Source organism: Camellia sinensis, chromosome 14, assembly GCF_055761805.1.
Source record: "Camellia sinensis isolate YWXY chromosome 14, ASM5576180v1, whole genome shotgun sequence".
NCBI lineage: Eukaryota > Viridiplantae > Streptophyta > Magnoliopsida > Ericales > Theaceae > Camellia > Camellia sinensis.
This window is the reverse complement of record NC_138974.1, coordinates 86,821,326-86,837,573: the sequence shown is the minus strand read 5'-3', so window position 1 is coordinate 86,837,573 and position 16,248 is coordinate 86,821,326.

Below are 16,248 nucleotides of genomic sequence, written 5' to 3'. Positions count from 1 at the left end.
ATGCACTAGGCATATGATTAGGCATTTTGGCTCAACTCATATTCACTAGCTACATGTAGCTAGCCTTCAACGCTAGGCAAAATGTATTCAATCATTAGGATCATTTCCCTCCATCTTTTTTGTTGACGTGGCATTCTATAAAATTAATAGTATTTGGATAAATAGCTAAAATAAAGAGCATGATTGGAGTAAAAACATAAAACAGTTGATAGGCAAAATAAAATATATACTTTATAGTAATATTTGGATAGGTAAAATGCCTACTACCGTTGGAGATGCTCTTACTTATTAAATCCTCAACATGTAATGGTGAACCTTAGCTCAGAGAATCCATTGGTACCTTTTGGCATATTATAAATCCAGTTATTTATTTAATGTTTTCCTCCATTGTTGGAGACATAATGCTATGTTTGGATTTTGAATTTGTTGAAACAGAAGAAAAGATGGAAAAAAAAAAAAAGTGAAATAAGATAAATTTGCTTTTTATTTTTTTATTTTTTTGAGAACATCTTTTCTTTTTGTTGAGGTAGGAAAATGAATATCTATTAGACAAAAAAGTGAGTGTGAATATTTACTATTACCAATTTGGTATCCATATATTTATTATGATGTCAGATTGAAATTAGGACATGAAAATGTAGTCTGATAAGGGGAGGGGAAAAGATATTAAATAAAAAATCAAATCTCTATTACACCCTTTATTACTTGTCACTAAGTAGATTGAAGATGGAAGGAAATAAAGTTTGTACAAAGTGCAATATGTGAATCAGTCTTACAATCCCTCCAGAAATTGTAGTATACACAGATATATATGCAGAATATACATCTTTTATCTATCTATTTGGGATGATCAAATGGGAGCTTGAAATGTAGATGCTATTTAAGTTCTTTAATGAATTCGGATCCATATTTGTTATATTATCAACCTATATATATGTTTGCATATAAAATTTACTAAAATTAAAAACAGAAGAAAAATCCCAAAAAAATGGAAGCCAAACAGGGGTAGTTAATATCAATATGCTTCAAGGATTATACAGAAGCTTAGCTTGTTTTTGGCTAATATTTTATGACATGACTGTCTTATACCAGTATACTAATATTCTCATATGTTATCCATGTGTGTGTGTTCTTAGATCTTCCGACCCGTATAGAGACCTAATTATAGAAGTATAGTGGTCTGTTGACTAGGAATATTTTCTAATACAAATACATATGAATTTGCAAATACAAAATCCATCAAGGAGTTCCAGTTCCTTGGTATTTGGTTTGATTTCCATTACAAAAAAATTCTTCTCCATGTGTTTGTTCGGAAAATCTTTGCTTGTTTGGTTGTGGTTTTGTTTCTGTTTATTAATTTTAAATAATACGAATAACTTGTTTGACGAAGTGAATCTAAAAGCAAATCTCAAAAATTGAGATCAGTTTTTGTACAAAAATGTAAATGTAAATCTTGATTTTCTCTTTATTTTTGTTTCAAAAACATCAAAAACTAAAATTAGAAAATGAAAATTGAAAAGTAAACACACAACTTTTTTTTTTTTTAACAGAAAAAAAAAAAAAACAACAACAACAACAACTACAACTAATCAACACCTAATAACTAACTCTACTTTACTATGATAAAGAACTAACTGCCTTGTCATTAACAGACTAAAGTGGCACATAAAAGTCCACTGAGATTGAATTGTTGGTTAAGGTCTGATATTTGAGTCAATGTTGCACAAATCAACCCCACACCATATTAAATAATAAAAATAAAAACAAAAAATCCATAAAATTCATGCTTTCTTCCCCTATGCAAACTTCCAAAACTTCACCTGTTAGACCCTTTTTTCTTTTTGGTTTTTGGGTATGTTGAAAACAGATCATCATATTCCTAAAAGCAGAAAAAAACTGTTGCAAGAAATTTTATTAAAAGCTTATATATATATCAAGTTTCAGACTGTCAGTAGGTTCCCACACCTTTTGACCTTTTACATTTCACCAGAAAAGACATTCCTAGAAAAAAGCTTTCTGCACACTCCCAGCTTAAAAAAAATATATTTATATAATAAGGCAAGAGGCTTTTCGAATCCAGATGTGACTCTTATACCTATGTCAAAATTTGAACCATTAGATTGATTTAATCTAAGGGTTCAAAATATCTCACCCCATTTGTCTCCCTCATTTTCAACAGACCCTCTCTCTCTCTCACTCCCATTTGTCTCTCCCATTTATCTCTTTTTTTATTTCAAATTTTGAAAACACACAGCCCCTCTCTCTCTCTCTCTCTCTCCCTCTCCCTCTCCCTCTCCCTCTCCATCAAAGCCCAACCTTCCCTGCTGGAGCCCATTCCCTCTCATCATCTTCTCTCTTCCTCCCTCCATCTCTCCGCCATCCCAATCTTCATCAACAGTGGCAGCCCCAAACACCCATGAATATTGACGACGGCACCCCCCCTCTCTCTCTACCTCCATCGGAGCCCATTTCGTCCAACCCTTACTCTCTTCATCTTCTCTCTTCCTCCCTCTCTCTCCCAATCTTCGTCAACAATGACGGAGCCGTTGCAAAAGAGGGACAAAGGGACTGCAAAAGGAAACAATGGTGTTCAACAAAGAAATAATCCGATATACATACAGTTCAGGTGAGCAAACCTGGGCTTTTTCTTTGGTATTTATATTTCTATCTTTGGGTAATCTTTGGATAATCTTTACTCTAATCTTTAATTTTTGAATAATCTTTACTCTAATCTTTAGTCTTTACTGATAATGATCTCTACTCTAATCTTTTGATTGAAACATTAATTAAGCCTGGTTTTATAATTAATTAATCTTTAATCTTTAGTCTTTACTAAACTCTAATCTAATTTTATAATCTCTAATCTCTAATCTTTAGTCTTTACTAAACTCTAATCTAATTTTATAATTAATTAATTAATTTCAACATTAATTTTTGTGATTGAAACATTTAAACATTGATTCGGTGAAACATTGAAACATTGTCCAATTTGGGATTGAAACATTGTGTCTGATGTTTACAGTTTGTGATTGGTCATTATTTTGGTTGGTTGTGTAGGAAATTTATAAGCTTGGTTTTTTAATTTTTTTCTTACAATTATCATTATTTGGGTGGCGTAGGGGGAGCAAGAATCAAATTTTTTAGTCTGATTTATTAAAATTTGGGTATATTAAAATCAAATTTATAAGTATGGTTTAAAATCAAATTTGGGTTTTTTTTTTTTTTTTTTTTTACATTTTGTCTCATTTAAAGCTAACCACATTTCATTTTTTTATTTCAACGAATAGGCCCTTAACAGAATTATAGAATTCACAAATAGGCCCTTCACAGTATCATACCGTTCAAGCAAAAGTCTTTGGAATTGGTTGTTGAGAGTTTCATTGTTTTACATTAGTTTAATTGAAATGGGTTTGAATCCCAATGGAACATCTATCCTATGAATTTAAAGGTTGAGATTGTTCATTTCACCGCTGGATATAGTTTGAAAGTTGAAAACATTTCAAACCCATTTCACTCCCCCTTCACCGCCTAAAACCCATTTCATCAACACTGTTTCTCTCTCTTTCTTTGCCACAGTGGTTGTATTGAAACCCATTCATCATCATTGCTTCGGTGGTTCTTTGTTGCTTCATTGGCTCTTCGTTGATTCGGTGGTCGTCGTCGTATTCTTCCCCTCAAGGTCTCAGTCCCCCCACTCTCACTCTTACTCTCACTCTCACTCTCTTCATGTTTTTTAATCATTTATGGAAATTTTCTGAGTTGTTTTCTCTCATCTCATGAAATGGATTAATCAAGAAAATTGTTTTCTCTCATCTAAAGGGCTGTGTTTGTGTTTGTGTTTGTGTTTATGTTTCTAAGGGTTTGAAAAAATTTCTATCCTGTTAGGTAAGAAACGCAGGAAATATTTGATTTGGTGAAAACAAAAGGGCCTATTTTACCATATGAAACAAAACCAATAAAGGGTATCCTGTCTTTTATTTGTTTTGGTATGTATTGTTGCACAATCCTATCCCGTATTTTCTTATTTAGTTGCACAATTTTGGTAGCAAGCTTGATTTGGTGAAATGTGTTGTTTGGAGGATTTGGATTTGTGTTTTTGTCTTAATTTTGCAGTTTGGTTGTGGCTTGATTTCACTACATTCTTTTTTATATACATTTTGGTTTGTATCCACCATATTGGTTTCTATTGTTTGTTTCATGAATAATTACAAAAAAAAAATAGTAATAATAAGATGTGCTTTAGAAGATATGTTTTAGAAGATGCTTCATTGAAATGTGTCAAGTTCTTGGATTAATTAGCTTTGTTACAGGAATTCACTCAATTTTGATTGGAGTCTGATTGTGTTTGGAAGTGCTATTAAGATATCTTTGGAGATTGGCTTTATTTGTTATTGTTCATGGTTAAGACGTTTTATATGGTTTGAATTGCCTCATCTTTTTCCCTCTCTATCTATCTCTCTCTCTCTCTTTCTTTTTTCTTTTTTTTTTTTTTTTTTGGGGGGGGGGTCTCTTTTCCCCTAAAAATCATGTCTCGACGTGTAAAAGAAGTAAAGAAAACTCTTGGTGAACTTATATGGTTTCATGATTTATATAGTTCCATGTCTCTTTTCATGATTTAAACCACAATTTATTAGTTGGTGAACAAGTCAAAGTAGGTTCGTTCTCCTCTGCTTTGGCCAGAAGAGCAATGAAAACTAAATCAAATAGACAATCATAATATTTTATGTTTGCCATCTTCTTGAAGGGATGATTAGTTAGAGTATAGATTATATAACCTATGTAATCATCATTCCTGCATTTTTCTTTGTTATGTATATCTTTGTTAGAAAACCTGTCATCATTTTTGTTTATCCATCATTGTCCAAGAAGAGTGATTGAACAATAACTGAGTTGTAAGTTTAATTGGTGAACATAATCAAAGTTGAGGACATCACTTTCTTGCCTTAAAAAATTAAATTAAAAAATTTCTAAATTAAAAAATTAAACTTCTGACATCAGTCATGTATCTGAGTTCTTGACTGATCAACAATCTCTAAATTAAAAAATTAAACTCCTAACTGAGATTCCTTTTTTGTTTTTTTTTTGTTTTTTTTTTTTTTTCCATATGCTTAGACTTGAATAAAATTTTAATTGGCAACCTCATCCCTACTCTATATTGCTCATCTTAGTTTTGTTTAATTTCAATTTATAGAAGAAAACCAATTTCGATAATACCAATCTTTTGAACCAAGAATTTTTAGTGTTTATACATGATACACCCTAAAATTATATGAATGAAATATAATTTTACTTTTTTATTCTTTTTCATTTAAATATAATTCCAATTTAATTCCATACCCACCTATTGTGGATTGTGTTAAGCATGTTATATTGTTATTGTTGTTGATTGTTACATTGTTTTTGTTCATGCTTTTGAATTATTTATCCATAAATCTATATTAAGCAGGTTATAATTTTTGAATCATTTTGTTGTTCATGCTTTTGATTATGAATGTATTAAGCAGTTTATAATTGTATTAAGCAAGTTATAATTGAAATTTGAAAAATCTAGAAATCCCCTAGATGTTGGTTTGTGATTATGTATCAATTTAAGCAATATATAACAATCCCAATCAAACAATCAAGACAAAACGACACAACGATTTTACGTGGAAAAACCACAATTGGACATCTCCAATTGTGATAAAAAAACCATGGGCAACAGCCACAAAACAATCCACTAAGAAGATATAAAGGAATTACACAGGTATATTCTCAATTACCTAGCGAATCCACGCCCGAATTGAACCAACCTCTATGTGTCTCTTCCAACCCGTCTTCACCTCGGAATTGTCTTTACGATGAGCCACCCCGGAATCCACCAAAGCTCCAAGCTCGAATTCTTCAGAATCCACCGAAGAACAACTCTCTCTTTTGTAGAACAAACAAAACCTTTGATGTACTCTCTTTAAATCATGAGTTGAATACTCAATAAAACATCAAAGAAAACTAGCAAAATTTCCCCAGATATAAACCTTAGAATCCAAAAATAAGATCTGGAGGACTTCAGGAGTAGTCTAGTTTTGGGAGAAAACCAACTACTTATAGAAAACCAAAAGTAATCCTAGATTTGGAAGAAAACCCACTCCTTATTGAAATTCGAAAAACTGTGTTCGCGCGGTTCGCTTGAGCGCCCAACAGCCCGCTCGAGCGTCCTCAGCAAAATATGCGTGTGATATAACAGAGGTCCGCTCGAGCGTTAGAGAACCCGCTCGAGCGCAAAATCACACAGCTCAGTACTTTTACAGGCGACCAAAACTGCTGGAACCAGGGATTCTCGACAGGCAACTAGGAATGCATTTTTGCATTTTGCTTCGGGGGCGCTGCCCCTCGACCCCACCTGGGCGCTGCCCCGAACCCACCAAGGAGCGCTGCCCCGTGGGCCCTTGCGAGCTGACCGGACAGCTCGATCCCCGTCATAATCAACGAAGTGGCAATCTTGAAAGCATTAGCATCACAAACTTCTCTGAAAGGTATAATTCGGGTTGGATTCGCATCTAAAAACTCATAGCCTCACTGAAATAAAAGTGCGAAAATAAATACAACTGAAAGGAGTTTTGTCAAACGGGGTTGCCAAGAATAAAAACCTAACAAAATTGATTCATTTAGGGATTAATCAGGAAATCAGATATTTTGGGGTTGTTTTTCCTATTAATAATCCAATGATGGGTTGTGTTTTTCCTATTTTTTTCTTTCATTTTTCTACTTTCAAGTAATTACTATCATTTATTAATCCGGTAAATTAGATTGTGATAATTGAAATGGATTGTCTTGCTTTTTGGCTTCTTATATAGTTTTGGCTTTTTGCTTATATTATTTTTTAATTGTAGTTGGTTCTCTATTTGGCTATATAAAACCCAAGTATGTATTTAAAAAATAGCAAAATTTAAGCCTTCTGATTTTAGCAACTAATATAACCTTAAGTCAAAATGGTTTTTCAAGAACTGGATAAAACACCAAGTTTACACACAACTAGAGAACTATACTCAACTGTTTGGTCCAGTCCGATGAATGTATATTGCAAAATTGATCAGTTTCGTGCTCAAAGTTAAAAGTGTGTCAAGCCAAAGGGGAAAACCAAATGAAGAGGTAGGAAAATACAGAGTCTTATATGACATTTAGCCAAAAAACCACTTCCCACCCCAACGGCTCTGATATGTAACTCCGTCGCTCAAAGCCCTCTCCCCACCCCCACCTTCAACACCCATCATTTCATTTCATTTCATTTTATGTCGTTACATATCTATTTTAGTTTGTTTTGAAGATTGATTGTTACATTCGACCTTTTTTTTTTTAAATATATTTATTACATTTTTACAGTGATGCTTAATTTGTTATTATGCTTTTGAAATGGATTGAGCAGGCTATAATTGTATCTTGAATCATTGTTGATTATGAATGAATAACGGAAATGAGTTGTTTTTCTTTGTTGTTTTCTCATCTCAGGAAATCAGACATTTTTGGGATGGGATTTAAGTTTTTTAACATATGTTTTATGTGTTGTTGGAAATTGTTGTTTAGCGGATAGAGCTCTCAACTTTGCTAAATAGGAATTGTTGTTTATAGGCTTGGATAGTCAAATTTGCTAATTTTTGGATTTTTCCTATCATTACATTTTTTTTTTTAAACTATGTGTTAATCTTTTATAATAAAGTGCAAAGATTCCTTACACTTCTCATATTTGGTTGATTAAAAGAATAATGAAAAATTCATTGCAATGGGAATCATCATTTATCTCATTCCAGTGAACCAAATAAAGTATCAATGAGATTGAAGTGTTTCAAATATGATTAGTGTTTTGATAAATGATTTGGGTTATTTTGATAAATGTGTGAATTGAGTTTCCTTTTTTAACATACAAAGTAATGTTTTGTGATCTTTTGTTTTTATTTGATTGTTAAAAATTAGAATTATAGTGAGAAAGAAATAGCCCATTGTATTTAAATTAGATAATTAAAACATCTGTCTAAATATAGTTCAGGAAAAGAATCAGATAAGATATGAGTTGATAAAAAGGACAGTGTAAAAACTATTAGACTAATTATCTGACAATGCCTTCCTAAAGGTTTTCAGCATAAAGCATGAAGCTTCACAAGCAGATTACATTTATTGAAAGCAAACAAGATAGTTTCATAAGTTCTCTTAAAAATTGGTTTCAGTTCCATACATAAGAGTGTTAAAAAGAAGTAGAGCATAATGTTAACAAAGTTAGGCCAGTTTATTGAATTGAAATGTGTTAACACAATCTTATTTCAATGTGTATTTTTTACCTTCTAAACAATACAACTATCAAAATTGGCTCAAATGTTAATTTTGGCTATGGCTCATTCATAATTATGATTCACCCAATATCTATTATATACTCCAATCCAATTATATACATTCACAATCATGTAATTAAAAATAAAATAAAAAAACACAATCTACAAATAAGATAGAGGTGATGTATTTTATTTTGTGTTGGTGCAGATACAAAATAAACCAACCATCTCTGCTTCATGTTTAAAGGTTCGTTCAGAAAGCACTTCATATTTTTTTACTGGAGTTTTTATGAATTGAGAAAGGAATGAGATGAGTAGTAGTGAGGTGAGGGAAATGAGAAGTAGTGGTAGATGGGAAGAAGAGATAGGGGTAGTGATGGTGTCACGACCCAAACCCGCCCCTATGGGTTTAGCACCATAACCGGCCAGTAATCCGTGATTACCGAAGGCCTGCTTAACAGTAATAACAGTAATACAGAGTACAGGGGCTGGCGGAACCCAAAACAGTAATAAATGATGTCCAATGAGTTGTGACAGTCTATATGTGAAAAAAAAGACTTTTCATACATATTCACATTCAGAACCAAAACAGTATATACATACATGTACAATCATTCAGGACAGGGACCTAATCCCTAGTAGAACAGTACAGTACAGGTACAGTCAGTCTATACAAAAACAGAGACAGAAATGATGAATCTAAAACACCCCAAAAAGCCCTAGCTTGAAGGACTTGGAACCTCTCAGTGAGGCACAGTGGTTGGCTTGACAAAAAGGGAGTTAAACCCAACGCTCCTAGCTTCGATCCGGTGCCTGGACACCTATATATATATATATATATATATAAACAGTGAGCTAAAGCCCAGTGAATAACATATGCATAAGGAGGTTAAGAATGAATGTCCTTTCAGTATTTAAAACAGTCAGTTATAACAGTATATCAGTCATTCAGTCATAGCAGTCATATGTGGTACATCCCATAGAAAAATAGTACAGTAGGTCTTAACAAACCGAACAGTCAGTTGATGGCCATCATATCAGTAAACAGTAGTGGTTCCAACATGGGAACCGACAGAGATCTCTGTGACAGTAGCAGTACAGTACATTAACAGTAAATTGCTATGGATGCCACGAATACAGTTCGCAAATAGGACAAGCATTCATTCAGTAAGAAATATCATTTCAGAAAGCAGTACAGTTGATCATTCATAAAATATTCATGATTGAATATATCTTTACAACATTGTTACTCACAGAGCACTGGCTACAAATAGGCTAGAGCGTCCTCGGATGCCAACCCTACACAGTTACAGAATGAACACACACTAAGTTACACACTTGGGAATCAATGACTTAGTCCCTAACTTGACTCGGTATGGTTCTACATCAATATCCTCCTTAAGATGCCTAAAACATGGCCTAGGAATGCCTAGGATAGAAAGAGGATGCAAAGATGCACTTTAAAACACTTTTCAGAATTTTTAGAAAATAGGGTCTCGCTCGAGCGTGGCTTTTTTCGTCGAGTGAGCTTGTCAAAACAGTGGGGTCGCTCGAGCGTGGACTTCCTCGCTCGAGCGGTCTGTAAAAATGCAAAAAGCGCTGGATGTTGAAAATTTCCGCTCGACGCCCGCTCGACGCTCGCTCGAGCGTAAGACACAGTCCTCGCTCGAGCGTAGGTTCCTTCGCTCGAGCGTGCATCTGCGTGTACCAAAAACCTGAGAGCTTGCAATTTACGCTCGAGCCACCATTCCTTCGCTCGAGCGGAGCTCTGAACAAAAGATGGTCGCTCAAGCGTGGAATCCTTTGCTCGAGCGTGGAAGCCAAAATCTGGAATTTCTAGATTTGCCTCCCAAACTCAAACCAAACATTTAACACATCAAAACTCAACCTCTTGGGCCCATTTTCTGGAAAAACACTTTAAACCCATAATATAACATGTTTTGAAGATCAATTTGTAAAATCAAAGCCCAAGGGTGAGTCAATTGAACCCATTTCCAAACAAAACTTCAAGAACATGATGAACATATGACATGCAAGTGGTCAATTGAAATCAAAGCTTCCAATACCTAATCAAATGAGTCAATTCACTCAAAAACATGATGAATTCATGGACCATAGCTAGAATAAAGACATGCATGTAGCAATTTCCATGAAAACAACCTCAAAATGCTAGAACATGTACATGCATGCATGATTTAAGCTTTAATTCAACATTTTGAACCAATTCTAGACTCTAATCACCAAACTCCATAAAACATGCAAGATACAACTTAAATACAAGTTCAAGAAGATGATTCTCCTACCTTAGGTCCTCAATTGCTAAGGTGTAGGAGCCTAATTTGTAAAACCTCTTCAATTCTTCAAATTTTCCTAGCCAAAACTTGTTGAAATCAATTCTCCTACTCTCCCTCTCTCACTCACTCGATTTTGGACTTGAGGAAAATGGCTGAAGAGTTGTGATAATGCCAACATATATAAATCAAATAAATGGCTCATGGAATAGTCCACTAAGTGGCATTTTGGTAAAAACTTAAACTAATGAGATTTAGCTTTACTTAATCTAACATAATCTTACCAAATCAAATTTCAATTAAATTTACCATAAAATCACATTAATTGTAATTAACACAAAACACTAATCAGTTCCGGATTCGGCCGCCGATAAGGCCTTCAATTTGCAGTTTAAAGCATAAAACATGAATAGATCATTAACAGTCAAACAGATAGACATGCATTCAAACTAATACACTCAATCAATCAGTCAGAATGTCAGTCAAATCAGTTACTTAATCATGTTCAGTCACAGTTTAGCAGTAATCAGTAGTATTATCAGTAAACAATGGTGAGGGTTGTCACAGATGGATCATGGTAAGGGTAGCAAATGACTGTCAATACCAAAATAAAGGGAAAAAAATTGTTAGACTGTTTAAATGGCCCATAGAAATGAATGGTTAGAATTAAAATAATTTCAAGTTAGAAATGAATGCTCTGAATTTTTGCTGAATTTTCTTAAAAGAAGTTGAATGTTTCTATACTGTGAGAAAAAACTGGGACTTACTTACCTATATCTTAATTTTATTTGCTTCAATTGTGTTGGTGCAGATACAAAATAAACCAACCATTTTTGCTTCATGTTTAAAGGTTCGTTTAGAAAGCACTTCATATTTTTTTACTGGAATTTTTATGAATTGAGAAAGGAATGAGATGAGTAGTAGTGAGGTGAGGAAAATGAGGAGTAGTGGTAGATGTGGAGAAGATGGGGGTAGTGATGGATCATGGTAAGGGTAGCAAATGACTGTCAACACCAAAATAAAGGGAAAAAAATTGTTAGACTGTTTAAATGGTTCATAGAAATGAATGGTTAGAATTAAAATAATTTCAAATTAGGATTGATTTGTTACCGAGGTCAACATTTTGAAGTTTTTTTTCTTTTTTAAATTTCCCAAAAATCAATATATGAAACCATGAATTACTTGGTATATTTGTCATTTATCCTAGGTATGCATACAATTATTATAGGGCAGGCACTAAATGCACTTAAAATTTTATGATGCATTTAAAGCCTCCTAACTACAGTCATATACCACAAATATAAATAATGTCATAGATGGAAGAAGATTTATAGTACAATGTAACCAACTCCTTGCCAATTTACTGTAACTGACTCCTTGTCAATTCAAGTCAACAACAAGCACGAAGGCAGTGTAATTCTATGAACACACAAAGTTAAAACATTTTTTGAACTGCCTAATAAAATGAAAGGAAAATTCTACTTACACAAAATTTTAGCTCACTATACTTGTTATTATAATATTTTTATTCTTTTATAGGATTACTATTAAGAACTAAAAAACCTTATTGTTTTTCTTTCATTAACCTCTGATCATATATCCAGAGTAATAGAGTACTCATTCGTGTTTGTTATTGCCAGAAAAAATAGAATTTTTATTGGGCTTTGACTTTTAAGACTTAATAGAAGTAGTTTTGTTGGTGGGTTGCTGTCATTAGAGGTAATTTGGTGAGCTGGGTCTAAGTTTGGAGGTGAATTCAAGCTTGGTAAGAGGAATTATATACATTTGGGTGTGTTGTTTGTTGGTGGAATTGAGGTCTATAATGGTTAAATCTGTTTGTTCCATTTGATTGCTAATCTCTTTAGTCAAGTTGAGTTATTGACTTAGGTGCTGAAATACATGTGTAAGCTTGCATAGTTTTTTTTTTTAGAGAAGCCCATTTCTGCTCATATTATCATATATGAGAAAAGTATTGTGAGTTTTGCAATTCTTAACTTAAACCTAGTGACAGATAAGCTTATTTAGCTGCTCGGGTTTGGCTCCTCTCCATTTGTGGCAAGAAATGGAGATCTCAATTTCAATGTAACAGGTTGCAACATATCACCAAATATGTTGAAGATTCATCTAGCGTATGATGATCTTCAGGTTTGATGATTGGTGAAGCTCAATTCTGGCTTCACAGGTTGACGATTTATAATAAATATATATTATGATAAATAATATATATTTAGGTATCTAACATTATATGTTTAAGTATCTAAATATAATGTTTCTGGCTTATTTAGGTACCACTGTAATATAAATTTTATAATGTTTCTGGCTTATTTAGGTACCTAATAATAGAATTGACTTTTTTAATTTTTAAATTACTAATAATATGATTTATCTGTTGCTAAAATATATGTTTATATACCTAAATATAATGTTCAGGCAACCTGGTAAGAAGAATTGGGTTGTTTGAATTCTGCTTCGAAGCTCTTGCAGATTTGATGATTTTCACAATCTTCTCTTTGTTCTTTTTCTTTTTTTGTCCTTTTCATTTCAAAACTCTTGCAGGTTTGATGATCTTCACAATCTTCTCTTTGTTATGTTTCTTTTTCATTTTTTATTTACGTAGCTTTCAATTTATTTGGATTGGTGTTTCTAAACCTTAAACTGATATGTATTTGTTTTTCTTTTTTGTATTGTCAGGCGTGGGTCTTGACAATATAATGTTTGTTTTTCTTATATAGTTATAATTTGATTGGCAGGAGTAACACTAACTGGTATGCATTTTAGTTTTAATTTCTTTTAAATTGTAGAGTACTGGCTGGTGTGCATTATTTGATATTTAATTTTTTTTATATTTGATTTGTTTGGAATTGTAGAGTACAGTCTGTTAAATATATTTTTATAACTGTATTTTAATCTTAATATTATTTACACCGTGCCTAAAATACGCTAATATATATATATATATATTAATTAATTTGATTAAAAAAATAGTATAATTGGCAGTGTTATTGATTAATTTAATATATATATACTCTTCATACATGAATATGTGGTGTACATATTGCAGACAATGGGCTGGCGGAGTCCTAATTTTTTTTTTCTATTTTTCTATTATTTTTTATTTTAATATAATATTTAATATGCATTGTAATTTTTCAAATGTGAAGGAGAAATTGTAATAAATATAAATTTCAGGGGTGTCAGTATACTTTATCCTTAATTTTTTTAGAGAGTGAAAGTGAAAAGGAGTGACATTGACATGAAAATTTAATAAAAAAAATAAGAATAATATAGAGTTTTTATAAAAATCATTAACAAACAGAGTAGGCCATTACACGGAAGTCAGAAAGTCATTATACGAAAGTTCAAATCACACGAATAAAAAATAAGAATATATAGAGTTTTTATAACAATCATTAACAAACAGAGTAGGTCATTACACGGAAGTCAGTAAGTCATTATACGAAAGTTCAAACCACACGAATAAAAAATAAGAATAATATAGAGTTTTTATAAAAATCATTAACAAGCAGAGTAGGAAATTACACGGAAGTCAGTAAACCATTATACGAAAGTTCAAACCACACAGATTATGTTTTCAATTTTAAATCGAATAATATTATATGTATTAATTAATGTACACATTAATATACTAACAGATGATGTGACATCATTTGTATAGTTTTAGATATTTATAACTTGTATAATAAACGTGGTCAATAATAATATCATAACACTAATTAACACACTAGTATATATACTAATTGGTGTATAGAGCACCATTGTTTTAAATCACAAGGAAATTAAATATTTTTAGACTAAACTACAAGAGAGTAAAGAATAATTAATCTTAAAAAGTTAAATACAAATAAAGATAAAAAACAAGATCCAATATAAATTAGATTGCAAAAACATTCGGTGGCATTGAGAATATAAATAATACAATAATTTTATTTCAAATAGCTTAAAGTTTTCAAATAAGATGGTGTGTTAACAATTTAAAATATAATACTATTTGCTAATTAAAATACTTCCCTTATAGAGGAAACTGAATAGAAAAAAATTTGCATTTACAAGACCAAAAAAAAAAAAGACTTTCACAAAACCTTCCTCTATGATTATGAAAAAGGAATGGATAAAGAGGAAAATGCCAAGGGTAATGCTAGGGATATCAAATTTTCTACTAAATAAATGACCAAATGTCTCACATGGGTGTGGGGTCCGTAATTTTGTGGGCCCCACACCCATATGAGACATTTGGTCATTTATTTGGTAGAAAATTTAGGACCTCTAGCATTTTCCAAATGCCAATGTTTGTTCCAATCAGCTGAGGGATTAGAATCAGTTCAACACTACAGTCCATGTGAGACCAGATCTTCAAGAGAAATGTTAGGGATCATGAAAATTTTTTCATGAAAATGATCATGAAAAATCTATGACCCTTAGATTACCTTGATTAGTGTGTGGTATTTTATTTTAAGTGTAATCTAAAGGTCACAAATCTTTCATGATCATTTTCATGAAAGACTTTTCATGATACCTAGCATTACTGGATCTTCAAAGAGGGGCTGCTTCAAATAGGGCGTAAATCACGGTGAACACACTGGACAGAACCCCCCTAGGTCAAGAGCTTTTGGCTATTTACAAGAGAGCACCAGGTCGTGACGCCAATTGAAATTATTAATGGTTTGTTTGAGATGTGAATTAATCTTTAGATTTTTTTAGTTTAAGGTTAAAAAATTTTATTTGGAATAAGTTTTTTGATTTTTATGAGAGAAAAAAATAAAATGATTATGAATTGGATGTGATGTTTTGTCTTATTGGATTAAAAAGTTTATTTTGTCTTTTTATAATTAAAATAGTCAAAAAATCAAAAAGCATGATATGTCAAACGAAGGCTTAATAATATAACTATTCTTTTTTTCTAGCATCTTAAAATTTTAATGAGATGATAATTAATAACTTTAACATACGGAAACTGAAAAAAATAATTATTGAAATACCATTTGGGGGTGGCCGAGGATGATAGCAGATGGCAGGCATTGATGGTAAGAGGGAGGAGAAAGTGAAAATTTATTTTAAAAATAAATGAAAATAATTTTTTTTTCATTTTATAGAAAAATAGAATTTATTTTATTTTATTTTATAAATAAAAACAATATACTAAACAAGTTAACTGTTTTCAACTATTTTTGTTTTTTTGGTCACCAAACAACCTCTAGTTTAATCAACAACTGTGTTGGAATTCTCAGTAGAGTGACCCAGCACCCCCACTCCTGTGCTCTCTAGACAAAAAGAAAAAAAATAAAAATAATAAATAATAAAATTTTGACCAATCAGATTCCACTGGGCCTAGTAGGGTCTGAAGTATTTCTCTTTAATCAAAATGTGTCTTCCACGAACTTTTAAGATTTCAACTAAGAATTTTATTTTTTTATGAATTATTATAGTAATAAAATCTTATAAAGTAAAAGGGCTTTGGATAAATAATTATCTAAAATTTTAGTATATGGTTCATATCAATTTTAAGTGTGAATTTCATTATACCATGAATCTTTTTCAATTAAGTGATGTTTTAGAAAGTTGGTAAAAAATTAATTTTTTTAACTTTTTTATGACTTTTGACTTTTTTTAATGTAAAAATATAAGGAAATATGGTAACT